Raw genomic sequence first — 16,076 nt, 5'->3', positions numbered from 1 at the left:
ACTCTAGGGCGCTGGCTAAAATTAGGGTTAGGGTTAGGGTTAGCATACAGAGATCTAAAATGACTCTAGTTCCAGGGGCACTAGTGCTGTAAAAGGCATGCCAAGAGGAATGTGGCACAACAATAATATTGCTCCTTCCAGAGCTTTCTCAGTTGGGAAAGACTTAATGCGAATGAGGATAGCCTTATCTCTATGGAGATGGCTAAAATGAGGGTTAGGGTTAGCATTCAGAGATCTACAATGACTCTAGCTCCAGGGGCACTAGTGCTGTAAAAACCACGCCAAGAAGAATGTGGCACAGCCCCAAACTTACTACTTCTACAACTGTCTTATTTGGGCGAACCTTAATGCTGGTGATGTAGGCCTCATCTCTAGGAAGCTGGCTAAAATTAGGGTTAGGCTTGGGGCTGGCATTCAGAGATCTAAAGTGCCTCTAGATCCAGGGGCATTAGTGCTATAAAAACCACGCCAAGAAGACTGTGGCACAGCCCCAAAATTACTACTTCCACAACTGTCTTATTTGGGCGAACGTTAATGCTGGTGTTTTAGGCCACATCTCGAGGGAGCTGCCTGAAAGTAGGGTTAGGGCTTGCATGAAGATATCTATCATGACTCCAGCTCCAGGGGCACTAGTGCTGTAAAAGGCATGCCAAGAGGAATGTGGCACAGCACCAATATTACTCCTTAAACACCTTTCTTATTTGGGCTAGCCTTAGTGCTGGTAATAAAAGCCTCAACCCTAGGGTGCTGGCTAAAATTAGGGTTAGGTTTAGGGTCAGCATACAGAGATCTAAAATGACTCTAGTTCCAGGGGCACTAGTGCTGTAAAAGGCATGCCAAGAGGAATGTGGCACAACAATAATATTGCTCCTTCCAGAGCTTTCTCAGTTGGGAAAGACTTAATGCGAATGAGGATAGCCTTATCTCTATGGAGATGGCTAAAATGAGGGTTAGGGTTAGCATTCAGAGATCTACAATGACTCTAGCTCCAGGGGCACTAGTGCTGTAAAAACCACGCCAAGAAGAATGTGGCACAGCCCCAAACTTACTACTTCTACAACTGTCTTATTTGGGCGAACCTTAATGCTGGTGATGTAGGCCTCATCTCTAGGAAGCTGGCTAAAATTAGGGTTAGGCTTGGGGCTGGAATTCAGAGATCTAAAGTGCCTCTACGTCCAGGGGCACTAGTGCTATAAAAACCACGCCAAGAAGACTGTGGCACAGCCCCAAAATTACTACTTCCACAACTGTCTGATTTGGGCGAACGTTAATGCTGGTGTTTTAGGCCGCATCTCGAGGGAGCTGCCTGAAAGTAGGGTTAGGGCTTGCATGAAGATATCTATCATGACTCCAGCTCCAGGGGCACTAGTGCTGTAAAAGGCATGCCAAGAGGAATGTGGCACAGCACCAATATTACTCCTTAAACACCTTTCTTATTTGGGCTAGCCTTAGTGCTGGTAATAAAAGCCTCAACTCTAGGGCGCTGGCTAAAATTAGGGTTAGGGTTAGGGTTAGCATACAGAGATCTAAAATGACTCTAGTTCCAGGGGCACTAGTGCTGTAAAAGGCATGCCAAGAGGAATGTGGCACAACAATAATATTGCTCCTTCCAGAGCTTTCTCAGTTGGGAAAGACTTAATGCAAATGAGGATAGCCTTATCTCTATGGAGATGGCTAAAATGAGGGTTAGGGTTAGCATTCAGAGATCTACAATGACTCTAGCTCCAGGGGCACTAGTGCTGTAAAAACCACGCCAAGAAGAATGTGGCACAGCCCCAAAATTACTACTTCTACAACTGTCTTCTTTGGGCGAACCTTAATGCTGGTGATGTAGGCCTCATCTCTAGGAAGCTGGCTAAAATTAGGGTTAGGCTTGGGGCTGGCATTCAGAGATCTAAAGTGCCTCTAGATCCAGGGGCATTAGTGCTATAAAAACCACGCCAAGAAGACTGTGGCACAGCCCCAAAATTACTACTTCCACAACTGTCTTATTTGGGCGAACGTTAATGCTGGTGTTTTAGGCCGCATCTCGAGGGAGCTGCCTGAAAGTAGGGTTAGGGCTTGCATGAAGATATCTGTCATGACTCCAGCTCCAGGGGCACTAGTGCTGTAAAAGGCATGCCAAGAGGAATGTGGCACAGCACCAATATTACTCCTTAAACACCTTTCTTATTTGGGCTAGCCTTAGTGCTGGTAATAAAAGCCTCAACTCTAGGGCGCTGGCTAAAATTAGGGTTAGGGTTAGGGTTAGCATACAGAGATCTAAAATGACTCTAGTTCCAGGGGCACTAGTGCTGTAAAAGGCATGCCAAGAGGAATGTGGCACAACAATAATATTGCTCCTTCCAGAGCTTTCTCAGTTGGGAAAGACTTAATGCGAATGAGGATAGCCTTATCTCTATGGAGATGGCTAAAATGAGGGTTAGGGTTAGCATTCAGAGATCTACAATGACTCTAGCTCCAGGGGCACTAGTGCTGTAAAAACCACGCCAAGAAGAATGTGGCACAGCCCCAAAATTACTACTTCTACAACTGTCTTCTTTGGGCGAACCTTAATGCTGGTGATGTAGGCCTCATCTCTAGGAAGCTGGCTAAAATTAGGGTTAGGCTTGGGGCTGGCATTCAGAGATCTAAAGTGCCTCTAGATCCAGGGGCATTAGTGCTATAAAAACCACGCCAAGAAGACTGTGGCACAGCCCCAAAATTACTACTTCCACAACTGTCTTATTTGGGCGAACGTTAATGCTGGTGTTTTAGGCCGCATCTCGAGGGAGCTGCCTGAAAGTAGGGTTAGGGCTTGCATGAAGATATCTATCATGACTCCAGCTCCAGGGGCACTAGTGCTGTAAAAGGCATGCCAAGAGGAATGTGGCACAGCACCAATATTACTCCTTAAACACCTTTCTTATTTGGGCTAGCCTTAGTGCTGGTAATAAAAGCCTCAACTCTAGGGCGCTGGCTAAAATTAGGGTTAGGGTTAGGGTTAGCATACAGAGATCTAAAATGACTCTAATTCCAGGGGCACTAGTGCTGTAAAAGGCATGCCAAGAGGAATGTGGCACAACAATAATATTGCTCCTTCCAGAGCTTTCTCAGTTGGGAAAGACTTAATGCGAATGAGGATAGCCTTATCTTTATGGAGATGGCTAAAATGAGGGTTAGGGTTAGCATTCAGAGATCTACAATGACTCTAGCTCCAGGGGCACTAGTGCTGTAAAAACCACGCCAAGAAGAATGTGGCACAGCCCCAAAATTACTACTTCTACAACTGTCTTCTTTGGGCGAACCTTAATGCTGGTGATGTAGGCCTCATCTCTAGGAAGCTGGCTAAAATTAGGGTTAGGCTTGGGGCTGGCATTCAGAGATCTAAAGTGCCTCTAGATCCAGGGGCATTAGTGCTATAAAAACCACGCCAAGAAGACTGTGGCACAGCCCCAAAATTACTACTTCCACAACTGTCTTATTTGGGCGAACGTTAATGCTGGTGTTTTAGGCCGCCTCTCGAGGGAGCTGCCTGAAAGTAGGGTTAGGGCTTGCATGAAGATATCTATCATGACTCCAGCTCCAGGGGCACTAGTGCTGTAAAAGGCATGCCAAGAGGAATGTGGCACAGCACCAATATTACTCCTTAAACACCTTTCTTATTTAAGCTAGCCTTAGTGCTGGTAATAAAAGCCTCAACTCTAGGGCGCTGGCTAAAATTAGGGTTAGGGTTAGGGTTAGCATACAGAGATCTAAAATGACTCTAGTTCCAGGGGCACTAGTGCTGTAAAAGGCATGCCAAGAGGAATGTGGCACAACAATAATATTGCTCCTTCCAGAGCTTTCTCAGTTGGGAAAGACTTAATGCGAATGAGGATAGCCTTATCTCTATGGAGATGGCTAAAATGAGGGTTAGGGTTAGCATTCAGAGATCTACAATGACTCTAGCTCCAGGGGCACTAGTGCTGTAAAAACCACGCCAAGAAGAATGTGGCACAGCCCCAAAATTACTACTTCTACAACTGTCTTCTTTGGGCGAACCTTAATGCTGGTGATGTAGGCCTCATCTCTAGGAAGCTGGCTAAAATTAGGGTTAGGCTTGGGGCTGGCATTCAGAGATCTAAAGTGCCTCTAGATCCAGGGGCATTAGTGCTATAAAAACCACGCCAAGAAGACTGTGGCACAGCCCCAAAATTACTACTTCCACAACTGTCTGATTTGGGCGAACGTTAATGCTGGTGTTTTAGGCCGCATCTCGAGGGAGCTGCCTGAAAGTAGGGTTAGGGCTTGCATGAAGATATCTATCATGACTCCAGCTCCAGGGGCACTAGTGCTGTAAAAGGCATGCCAAGAGGAATGTGGCACAGCACCAATATTACTCCTTAAACACCTTTCTTATTTGGGCTAGCCTTAGTGCTGGTAATAAAAGCCTCAGCTCTAGGGCGCTGGCTAAAATTAGGGTTAGGGTTAGGGTTAGCATACAGAGATCTAAAATGACTCTAGTTCCAGGGGCACTAGTGCTGTAAAAGGCATGCCAAGAGGAATGTGGCACAACAATAATATTGCTCCTTCCAGAGCTTTCTCAGTTGGGAAAGACTTAATGCAAATGAGGATAGCCTTATCTCTATGGAGATGGCTAAAATGAGGGTTAGGGTTAGCATTCAGAGATCTACAATGACTCTAGCTCCAGGGGCACTAGTGCTGTAAAAACCACGCCAAGAAGAATGTGGCACAGCACCAAAATTACTACTTCTACAACTGTCTTATTTGGGCGAACCTTAATGCTGGTGATGTAGGCCTCATCTCTAGGAAGCTGGCTAAAATTAGGGTTAGGCTTGGGGCTGGCATTCAGAGATCTAAAGTGCCTCTACATCCAGGGGCATTAGTGCTATAAAAACCACGCCAAGAAGACTGTGGCACAGCCCCAAAATTACTACTTCCACAACTGTCTTAGTTGGGCGAACGTTAATGCTGGTGTTTTAGGCCGCATCTCGAGGGAGCTGCCTGAAAGTAGGGTTAGGGCTTGCATGAAGATATCTATCATGACTCCAGCTCCAGGGGCACTAGTGCTGTAAAAGGCATGCCAAGAGGAATGTGGCACAGCACCAATATTACTCCTTAAACGCCTTTCTTATTTGGGCTAGCCTTAGTGCTGGTAATAAAAGCCTCAACTCTAGGGCGCTGGCTAAAATTAGGGTTAGGGTTAGGGTTAGCATACAGAGATCTAAAATGACTCTAGTTCCAGGGGCACTAGTGCTGTAAAAGGCATGCCAAGAGGAATGTGGCACAACAATAATATTGCTCCTTCCAGAGCTTTCTCAGTTGGGAAAGACTTAATGCGAATGAGGATAGCCTTATCTCTATGGAGATGGCTAAAATGAGGGTTAGGGTTAGCATTCAGAGATCTACAATGACTCTAGCTCCAGGGGCACTAGTGCTGTAAAAACCACGCCAAGAAGAATGTGGCACAGCCCCAAAATTACTACTTCTACAACTGTCTTCTTTGGGCGAACCTTAATGCTGGTGATGTAGGCCTCATCTCTAGGAAGCTGGCTAAAATTAGGGTTAGGCTTGGGGCTGGCATTCAGAGATCTAAAGTGCCTCTAGATCCAGGGGCATTAGTGCTATAAAAACCACGCCAAGAAGACTGTGGCACAGCCCCAAAATTACTACTTCCACAACTGTCTGATTTGGGCGAACGTTAATGCTGGTGTTTTAGGCCGCATCTCGAGGGAGCTGCCTGAAAGTAGGGTTAGGGCTTGCATGAAGATATCTATCATGACTCCAGCTCCAGGGGCACTAGTGCTGTAAAAGGCATGCCAAGAGGAATGTGGCACAGCACCAATATTACTCCTTAAACACCTTTCTTATTTGGGCTAGCCTTAGTGCTGGTAATAAAAGCCTCAACTCTAGGGCGCTGGCTAAAATTAGGGTTAGGGTTAGGGTTAGCATACAGAGATCTAAAATGACTCTAGTTCCAGGGGCACTAGTGCTGTAAAAGGCATGCCAAGAGGAATGTGGCACAACAATAATATTGCTCCTTCCAGAGCTTTCTCAGTTGGGAAAGACTTAATGCAAATGAGGATAGCCTTATCTCTATGGAGATGGCTAAAATGAGGGTTAGGGTTAGCATTCAGAGATCTACAATGACTCTAGCTCCAGGGGCACTAGTGCTGTAAAAACCACGCCAAGAAGAATGTGGCACAGCACCAAAATTACTACTTCTACAACTGTCTTATTTGGGCGAACCTTAATGCTGGTGATGTAGGCCTCATCTCTAGGAAGCTGGCTAAAATTAGGGTTAGGCTTGGGGCTGGCATTCAGAGATCTAAAGTGCCTCTACATCCAGGGGCATTAGTGCTATAAAATCCACGCCAAGTAGACTGTGGCACAGCCCCAAAAATACTACTTCCACAACTGTCTGATTTGGGCGAACGTTAATGCTGGTGTTTTAGGCCGCATCTCGAGGGAGCTGCCTGAAAGTAGGGTTAGGGCTTGCATGAAGATATCTATCATGACTCCAGCTCCAGGGGCACTAGTGCTGTAAAAGGCATGCCAAGAGGAATGTGACACAGCACCAATATTACTCCTTAAACACCTTTCTTATTTGGGCTAGCCTTAGTGCTGGTAATAAAAGCCTCAACTCTAGGGCGCTGGCTAAAATTAGGGTTAGGGTTAGGGTTAGCATACAGAGATCTAAAATGACTCTAGTTCCAGGGGCACTAGTGCTGTAAAAGGCATGCCAAGAGGAATGTGGCACAACAATAATATTGCTCCTTCCAGAGCTTTCTCAGTTGGGAAAGACTTAATGCGAATGAGGATAGCCTTATCTCTATGGAGATGGCTAAAATGAGGGTTAGGGTTAGCATTCAGAGATCTACAATGACTCTAGCTCCAGGGGCACTAGTGCTGTAAAAACCACGCCAAGAAGAATGTGGCACAGCCCCAAAATTACTACTTCTACAACTGTCTTCTTTGGGCGAACCTTAATGCTGGTGATGTAGGCCTCATCTCTAGGAAGCTGGCTAAAATTAGGGTTAGGCTTGGGGCTGGCATTCAGAGATCTAAAGTGCCTCTAGATCCAGGGGCATTAGTGCTATAAAAACCACGCCAAGAAGACTGTGGCACAGCCCCAAAATTACTACTTCCACAACTGTCTTATTTGGGCGAACGTTAATGCTGGTGTTTTAGGCCGCATCTCGAGGGAGCTGCCTGAAAGTAGGGTTAGGGCTTGCATGAAGATATCTATCATGACTCCAGCTCCAGGGGCACTAGTGCTGTAAAAGGCATGCCAAGAGGAATGTGGCACAGCACCAATATTACTCCTTAAACACCTTTCTTATTTGGGCTAGCCTTAGTGCTGGTAATAAAAGCCTCAGCTCTAGGGCGCTGGCTAAAATTAGGGTTAGGGTTAGGGTTAGCATACAGAGATCTAAAATGACTCTAGTTCCAGGGGCACTAGTGCTGTAAAAGGCATGCCAAGAGGAATGTGGCACAACAATAATATTGCTCCTTCCAGAGCTTTCTCAGTTGGGAAAGACTTAATGCAAATGAGGATAGCCTTATCTCTATGGAGATGGCTAAAATGAGGGTTAGGGTTAGCATTCAGAGATCTATAATGACTCTAGCTCCAGGGGCACTAGTGCTGTAAAAACCACGCCAAGAAGAATGTGGCACAGCACCAAAATTACTACTTCTACAACTGTCTTATTTGGGCGAACCTTAATGCTGGTGATGTAGGCCTCATCTCTAGGAAGCTGGCTAAAATTAGGGTTAGGCTTGGGGCTGGCATTCAGAGATCTAAAGTGCCTCTAGATCCAGGGGCATTAGTGCTATAAAAACCACGCCAAGTAGACTGTGGCACAGCCCCAAAAATACTACTTCCACAACTGTCTGATTTGGGCGAACGTTAATGCTGGTGTTTTAGGCCGCATCTCGAGGGAGCTGCCTGAAAGTAGGGTTAGGGCTTGCATGAAGATATCTATCATGACTCCAGCTCCAGGGGCACTAGTGCTGTAAAAGGCATGCCAAGAGGAATGTGACACAGCACCAATATTACTCCTTAAACACCTTTCTTATTTTGGCTAGCCTTAGTGCTGGTAATAAAAGCCTCAACTCTAGGGCGCTGGCTAAAATTAGGGTTAGGGTTAGGGTTAGCATACAGAGATCTAAAATGACTCTAGTTCCAGGGGCACTAGTGCTGTAAAAGGCATGCCAAGAGGAATGTGGCACAACAATAATATTGCTCCTTCCAGAGCTTTCTCAGTTGGGAAAGACTTAATGCGAATGAGGATAGCCTTATCTCTATGGAGATGGCTAAAATGAAGGTTAGGGTTAGCATTCAGAGATCTACAATGACTCTAGCTCCAGGGGCACTAGTGCTGTAAAAACCACGCCAAGAAGAATGTGGCACAGCACCAAACTTACTACTTCTACAACTGTCTTCTTTGGGCGAACCTTAATGCTGGTGATGTAGGCCTCATCTCTAGGAAGCTGGCTAAAATTAGGGTTAGGCTTGGGGCTGGCATTCAGAGATCTAAAGTGCCTCTAGATCCAGGGGCATTAGTGCTATAAAAACCACGCCAAGAAGACTGTGGCACAGCCCCAAAATTACTACTTCCACAACTGTCTGATTTGGGCGAACGTTAATGCTGGTGTTTTAGGCCGCATCTCGAGGGAGCTGCCTGAAAGTAGGGTTAGGGCTTGCATGAAGATATCTATCATGACTCCAGCTCCAGGGGCACTAGTGCTGTAAAAGGCATCCCAAGAGGAATGTGACACAGCACCAATATTACTCCTTAAACACCTTTCTTATTTGGGCTAGCCTTAGTGCTGGTAATAAAAGCCTCAGCTCTAGGGCGCTGGCTAAAATTAGGGTTAGGGTTAGGGTTAGCATACAGAGATCTAAAATGACTCTAGTTCCAGGGGCACTAGTGCTGTAAAAGGCATGCCAAGAGGAATGTGGCACAACAATAATATTGCTCCTTCCAGAGCTTTCTCAGTTGGGAAAGACTTAATGCGAATGAGGATAGCCTTATCTCTATGGAGATGGCTAAAATGAAGGTTAGGGTTAGCATTCAGAGATCTACAATGACTCTAGCTCCACGGGCACTAGTGCTGTAAAAACCACGCCAAGAAGAATGTGGCCCAGCCCCAAACTTACTACTTCTACAACTGTCTTATTTGGGCGAACCTTAATGCTGGTGATGTAGGCCTCATCTCTAGGAAGCTGGCTAAAATTAGGGTTAGGCTTGGGGCTGGCATTCAGAGATCTAAAGTGCCTCTAGATCCAGGGGCATTAGTGCTATAAAAACCACGCCAAGAAGACTGTGGCACAGCCCCAAAATTACTACTTCCACAACTGTCTGATTTGGGCGAACGTTAATGCTGGTGTTTTAGGCCGCATCTCGAGGGAGCTGCCTGAAAGTAGGGTTAGGGCTTGCATGAAGATATCTATCATGACTCCAGCTCCAGGGGCACTAGTGCTGTAAAAGGCATCCCAAGAGGAATGTGACACAGCACCAATATTACTCCTTAAACACCTTTCTTATTTGGGCTAGCCTTAGTGCTGGTAATAAAAGCCTCAACTCTAGGGCGCTGGCTAAAATTAGGGTTAGGGTTAGGGTTAGCATACAGAGATCTAAAATGACTCTAGTTCCAGGGGCACTAGTGCTGTAAAAGGCATGCCAAGAGGAATGTGGCACAACAATAATATTGCTCCTTCCAGAGCTTTCTCAGTTGGGAAAGACTTAATGCGAATGAGGATAGCCTTATCTCTATGGAGATGGCTAAAATGAGGGTTAGGGTTAGCATTCAGAGATCTACAATGACTCTAGCTCCAGGGGCACTAGTGCTGTAAAAACCACGCCAAGAAGAATGTGGCACAGCCCCAAAATTACTACTTCTACAACTGTCTTCTTTGGGCGAACCTTAATGCTGGTGATGTAGGCCTCATCTCTAGGAAGCTGGCTAAAATTAGGGTTAGGCTTGGGGCTGGCATTCAGAGATCTAAAGTGCCTCTAGATCCAGGGGCATTAGTGCTATAAAAACCACGCCAAGAAGACTGTGGCACAGCCCCAAAATTACTACTTCCACAACTGTCTTATTTGGGCGAACGTTAATGCTGGTGTTTTAGGCCGCATCTCGAGGGAGCTGCCTGAAAGTAGGGTTAGGGCTTGCATGAAGATATCTATCATGACTCCAGCTCCAGGGGCACTAGTGCTGTAAAAGGCATGCCAAGAGGAATGTGGCACAGCACCAATATTACTCCTTAAACACCTTTCTTATTTGGGCTAGCCTTAGTGCTGGTAATAAAAGCCTCAGCTCTAGGGCGCTGGCTAAAATTAGGGTTAGGGTTAGGGTTAGCATACAGAGATCTAAAATGACTCTAGTTCCAGGGGCACTAGTGCTGTAAAAGGCATGCCAAGAGGAATGTGGCACAACAATAATATTGCTCCTTCCAGAGCTTTCTCAGTTGGGAAAGACTTAATGCGAATGAGGATAGCCTTATCTCTATGGAGATGGCTAAAATGAAGGTTAGGGTTAGCATTCAGAGATCTACAATGACTCTAGCTCCACGGGCACTAGTGCTGTAAAAACCACGCCAAGAAGAATGTGGCACAGCACCAAAATTACTACTTCTACAACTGTCTTATTTGGGCGAACCTTAATGCTGGTGATGCAGGCCTCATCTCTAGGAAGCTGGCTAAAATTAGGGTTAGGCTTGGGGCTGGCATTCAGAGATCTAAAGTGCCTCTACATCCAGGGGCATTAGTGCTATAAAAACCACGCCAAGAAGACTGTGGCACAGCCCCAAAATTACTACTTCCACAACTGTCTGATTTGGGCGAACGTTAATGCTGGTGTTTTAGGCCGCATCTCGAGGGAGCTGCCTGAAAGTAGGGTTAGGGCTTGCATGAAGATATCTATCATGACTCCAGCTCCAGGGGCACTAGTGCTGTAAAAGGCATCCCAAGAGGAATGTGACACAGCACCAATATTACTCCTTAAACACCTTTCTTATTTGGGCTAGCCTTAGTGCTGGTAATAAAAGCCTCAACTCTAGGGCGCTGGCTAAAATTAGGGTTAGGGTTAGGGTTAGCATACAGAGATCTAAAATGACTCTAGTTCCAGGGGCACTAGTGCTGTAAAAGGCATGCCAAGAGGAATGTGGCACAACAATAATATTGCTCCTTCCAGAGCTTTCTCAGTTGGGAAAGACTTAATGCGAATGAGCATAGCCTTATCTCTATGGAGATGGCTAAAATGAAGGTTAGGGTTAGCATTCAGAGATCTACAATGACTCTAGCTCCAGGGGCACTAGTGCTGTAAAAACCACGCCAAGAAGAATGTGGCACAGCCCCAAAATTACTACTTCTACAACTGTCTTATTTGGGCGAACCTTAATGCTGGTGATGTAGGCCTCATCTCTAGGAAGCTGGCTAAAATTAGGGTTAGGCTTGGGGCTGGCATTCAGAGATCTAAAGTGCCTCTACATCCAGGGGCATTAGTGCTATAAAAACCACGCCAAGAAGACTGTGGCACAGCCCCAAAATTACTACTTCCACAACTGTCTGATTTGGGCGAACGTTAATGCTGGTGTTTTAGGCCGCATCTCGAGGGAGCTGCCTGAAAGTAGGGTTAGGGCTTGCATGAAGATATCTATCATGACTCCAGCTCCAGGGGCACTAGTGCTGTAAAAGGCATGCCAAGAGGAATGTGGCACAGCACCAATATTACTCCTTAAACACCTTTCTTATTTGGGCTAGCCTTAGTGCTGGTAATAAAAGCCTCAACTCTAGGGCGCTGGCTAAAATTAGGGTTAGGGTTAGGGTTAGCATACAGAGATCTAAAATGACTCTAGTTCCAGGGGCACTAGTGCTGTAAAAGGCATGCCAAGAGGAATGTGGCACAACAATAATATTGCTCCTTCCAGAGCTTTCTCAGTTGGGAAAGACTTAATGCGAATGAGGATAGCCTTATCTCTATGGAGATGGCTAAAATGAAGGTTAGGGTTAGCATTCAGAGATCTACAATGACTCTAGCTCCAGGGGCACTAGTGCTGTAAAAACCACGCCAAGAAGAATGTGGCCCAGCCCCAAAATTACTACTTCTACAACTGTCTTATTTGGGCGAACCTTAATGCTGGTGATGTAGGCCTCATCTCTAGGAAGCTGGCTAAAATTAGGGTTAGGCTTGGGGCTGGCATTCAGAGATCTAAAGTGCCTGTAGATCCAGGGGCATTAGTGCTATAAAAACCACGCCAAGAAGACTGTGGCACAGCCCCAAAATTACTACTTCCACAACTGTCTTATTTGGGCGAACGTTAATGCTGGTGTTTTAGGCCGCATCTCGAGGGAGCTGCCTGAAAGTAGGGTTAGGGCTTGCATGAAGATATCTATCATGACTCCAGCTCCAGGGGCACTAGTGCTGTAAAAGGCATGCCAAGAGGAATGTGGCACAGCACCAATATTACTCCTTAAACACCTTTCTTATTTGGGCTAGCCTTAGTGCTGGTAATAAAAGCCTCAACTCTAGGGCGCTGGCTAAAATTAGGGTTAGGGTTAGGGTTAGCATACAGAGATCTAAAATGACTCTAGTTCCAGGGGCACTAGTGCTGTAAAAGGCATGCCAAGAGGAATGTGGCACAACAATAATATTGCTCCTTCCAGAGCTTTCTCAGTTGGGAAAGACTTAATGCGAATGAGGATAGCCTTATCTCTATGGAGATGGCTAAAATGAAGGTTAGGGTTAGCATTCAGAGATCTACAATGACTCTAGCTCCAGGGGCACTAGTGCTGTAAAAAACACGCCAAGAAGAAAGTGGCACAGCCCCAAAATTACTACTTCTACAACTGTCTTATTTGGGCGAACCTTAATGCTGGTGATGTAGGCCTCATCTCTAGGAAGCTGGCTAAAATTAGGGTTAGGCTTGGGGCTGGCATTCAGAGATCTAAAGTGCCTCTAGATCCAGGGGCATTAGTGCTATAAAAACCACGCCAAGAAGACTGTGGCACAGCCCCAAAATCACTACTTCCACAACTGTCTGATTTGGGCGAACGTTAATGCTGGTGTTTTAGGCCGCATCTCGAGGGAGCTGCCTGAAAGTAGGGTTAGGGCTTGCATGAAGATATCTATCATGACTCCAGCTCCAGGGGCACTAGTGCTGTAAAAGGCATGCCAAGAGGAATGTGACACAGCACCAATATTACTCCTTAAACACCTTTCTTATTTGGGCTAGCCTTAGTGCTGGTAATAAAAGCCTCAACTCTAGGGCGCTGGCTAAAATTAGGGTTAGGGTTAGGGTTAGCATACAGAGATCTAAAATGACTCTAGTTCCAGGGGCACTAGTGCTGTAAAAGGCATGCCAAGAGGAATGTGGCACAACAATAATATTGCTCCTTCCAGAGCTTTCTCAGTTGGGAAAGACTTAATGCGAATGAGCATAGCCTTATCTCTATGGAGATGGCTAAAATGAGGGTTAGGGTTAGCATTCAGAGATCTACAATGACTCTAGCTCCAGGGGCACTAGTGCTGTAAAAACCACGCCAAGAAGAATGTGGCACAGCCCCAAAATTACTACTTCTACAACTGTCTTATTTGGGCGAACCTTAATGCTGGTGATGTAGGCCTCATCTCTAGGAAGCTGGCTAAAATTAGGGTTAGGCTTGGGGCTGGCATTCAGAGATCTAAAGTGCCTCTAGATCCAGGGGCATTAGTGCTATAAAAACCACGCCAAGAAGACTGTGGCACAGCCCCAAAATCACTACTTCCACAACTGTCTGATTTGGGCGAACGTTAATGCTGGTGTTTTAGGCCGCATCTCGAGGGAGCTGCCTGAAAGTAGGGTTAGGGCTTGCATGAAGATATCTATCATGACTCCAGCTCCAGGGGCACTAGTGCTGTAAAAGGCATGCCAAGAGGAATGTGACACAGCACCAATATTACTCCTTAAACACCTTTCTTATTTGGGCTAGCCTTAGTGCTGGTAATAAAAGCCTCAACTCTAGGGCGCTGGCTAAAATTAGGGTTAGGGTTAGGGTTAGCATACAGAGATCTAAAATGACTCTAGTTCCAGGGGCACTAGTGCTGTAAAAGGCATGCCAAGAGGAATGTGGCACAACAATAATATTGCTCCTTCCAGAGCTTTCTCAGTTGGGAAAGACTTAATGCGAATGAGCATAGCCTTATCTCTATGGAGATGGCTAAAATGAGGGTTAGGGTTAGCATTCAGAGATCTACAATGACTCTAGCTCCAGGGGCACTAGTGCTGTAAAAACCACGCCAAGAAGAATGTGGCCCAGCCCCAAAATTACTACTTCTACAACTGTCTTCTTTGGGCGAACCTTAATGCTGGTGATGTAGGCCTCATCTCTAGGAAGCTGGCTAAAATTAGGGTTAGGCTTGGGGCTGGCATTCAGAGATCTAAAGTGCCTCTAGATCCAGGGGCATTAGTGCTATAAAAACCACGCCAAGAAGACTGTGGCACAGCCCCAAAATTACTACTTCCACAACTGTCTGATTTGGGCGAACGTTAATGCTGGTGTTTTAGGCCGCATCTCGAGGGAGCTGCCTGAAAGTAGGGTTAGGGCTTGCATGAAGATATCTATCATGACTCCAGCTCCAGGGGCACTAGTGCTGTAAAAGGCATGCCAAGAGGAATGTGACACAGCACCAATATTACTCCTTAAACACCTTTCTTATTTGGGCTAGCCTTAGTGCTGGTAATAAAAGCCTCAACTCTAGGGCGCTGGCTAAAATTAGGGTTAGGGTTAGGGTTAGCATACAGAGATCTAAAATGACTCTAGTTCCAGGGGCACTAGTGCTGTAAAAGGCATGCCAAGAGGAATGTGGCACAACAATAATATTGCTCCTTCCAGAGCTTTCTCAGTTGGGAAAGACTTAATGCGAATGAGGATAGCCTTATCTCTATGGAGATGGCTAAAATGAGGGTTAGGGTTAGCATTCAGAGATCTACAATGACTCTAGCTCCAGGGGCACTAGTGCTGTAAAAACCACGCCAAGAAGAATGTGGCACAGCCCCAAAATTACTACTTCTACAACTGTCTTATTTGGGCGAACCTTAATGCTGGTGATGTAGGCCTCATCTCTAGGAAGCTGGCTAAAATTAGGGTTAGGCTTGGGGCTGGCATTCAGAGATCTAAAGTGCCTCTACATCCAGGGGCATTAGTGCTATAAAAACCACGCCAAGAAGACTGTGGCACAGCCCCAAAATTACTACTTCCACAACTGTCTTATTTGGGCGAACGTTAATGCTGGTGTTTTAGGCCGCATCTCGAGGGAGCTGCCTGAAAGTAGGCTTAGGGCTTGCATGAAGATATCTATCATGACTCCAGCTCCAGGGGCACTAGTGCTGTAAAAGGCATGCCAAGAGGAATGTGGCACAGCACCAATATTACTCCTTAAACACCTTTCTTATTTGGGCTAGCCTTAGTGCTGGTAATAAAAGCCTCAACTCTAGGGCGCTGGCTAAAATTAGGGTTAGGGTTAGGGTTAGCATACAGAGATCTAAAATGACTCTAGTTCTAGGGGCACTAGTGCTGTAAAAGGCATGCCAAGATGAATGTGGCACAACAATTATATTGCTCCTTCCAGAGCTTTCTCAGTTGGGAAAGACTTAATGCGAATGAGGATAGCCTTATCTCTATGGAGATGGCTAAAATGAAGGTTAGGGTTAGCATTCAGAGATCTACAATGACTCTAGCTCCAGGGGCACTAGTGCTGTAAAAAACACGCCAAGAAGAAAGTGGCACAGCCCCAAAATTACTACTTCTACAACTGTCTTATTTGGGCGAACCTTAATGCTGGTGATGTAGGCCTCATCTCTAGGAAGCTGGCTAAAATTAGGGTTAGGCTTGGGGCTGGCATTCAGAGATCTAAAGTGCCTCTAGATCCAGGGGCATTAGTGCTATAAAAACCACACCAAGAAGACTGTGGCACAGCCCCAAAATCACTACTTCCACAACTGTCTGATTTGGGCGAACGTTAATGCTGGTGTTTTAGGCCGCATCTCGAGGGAGCTGCCTGAAAGTAGGGTTAGGGCTTGCATGAAGATATCTATCATGACTCCAGCT

The sequence above is a fragment of the Lathamus discolor genome, chromosome 5 (genome assembly GCF_037157495.1).
Source record: "Lathamus discolor isolate bLatDis1 chromosome 5, bLatDis1.hap1, whole genome shotgun sequence".
In the NCBI taxonomy this organism is placed as follows: domain Eukaryota; kingdom Metazoa; phylum Chordata; class Aves; order Psittaciformes; family Psittacidae; genus Lathamus; species Lathamus discolor.
The sequence above is the reverse complement of the archived record's forward strand: the minus strand, read 5'-3'. Positions refer to the sequence as shown.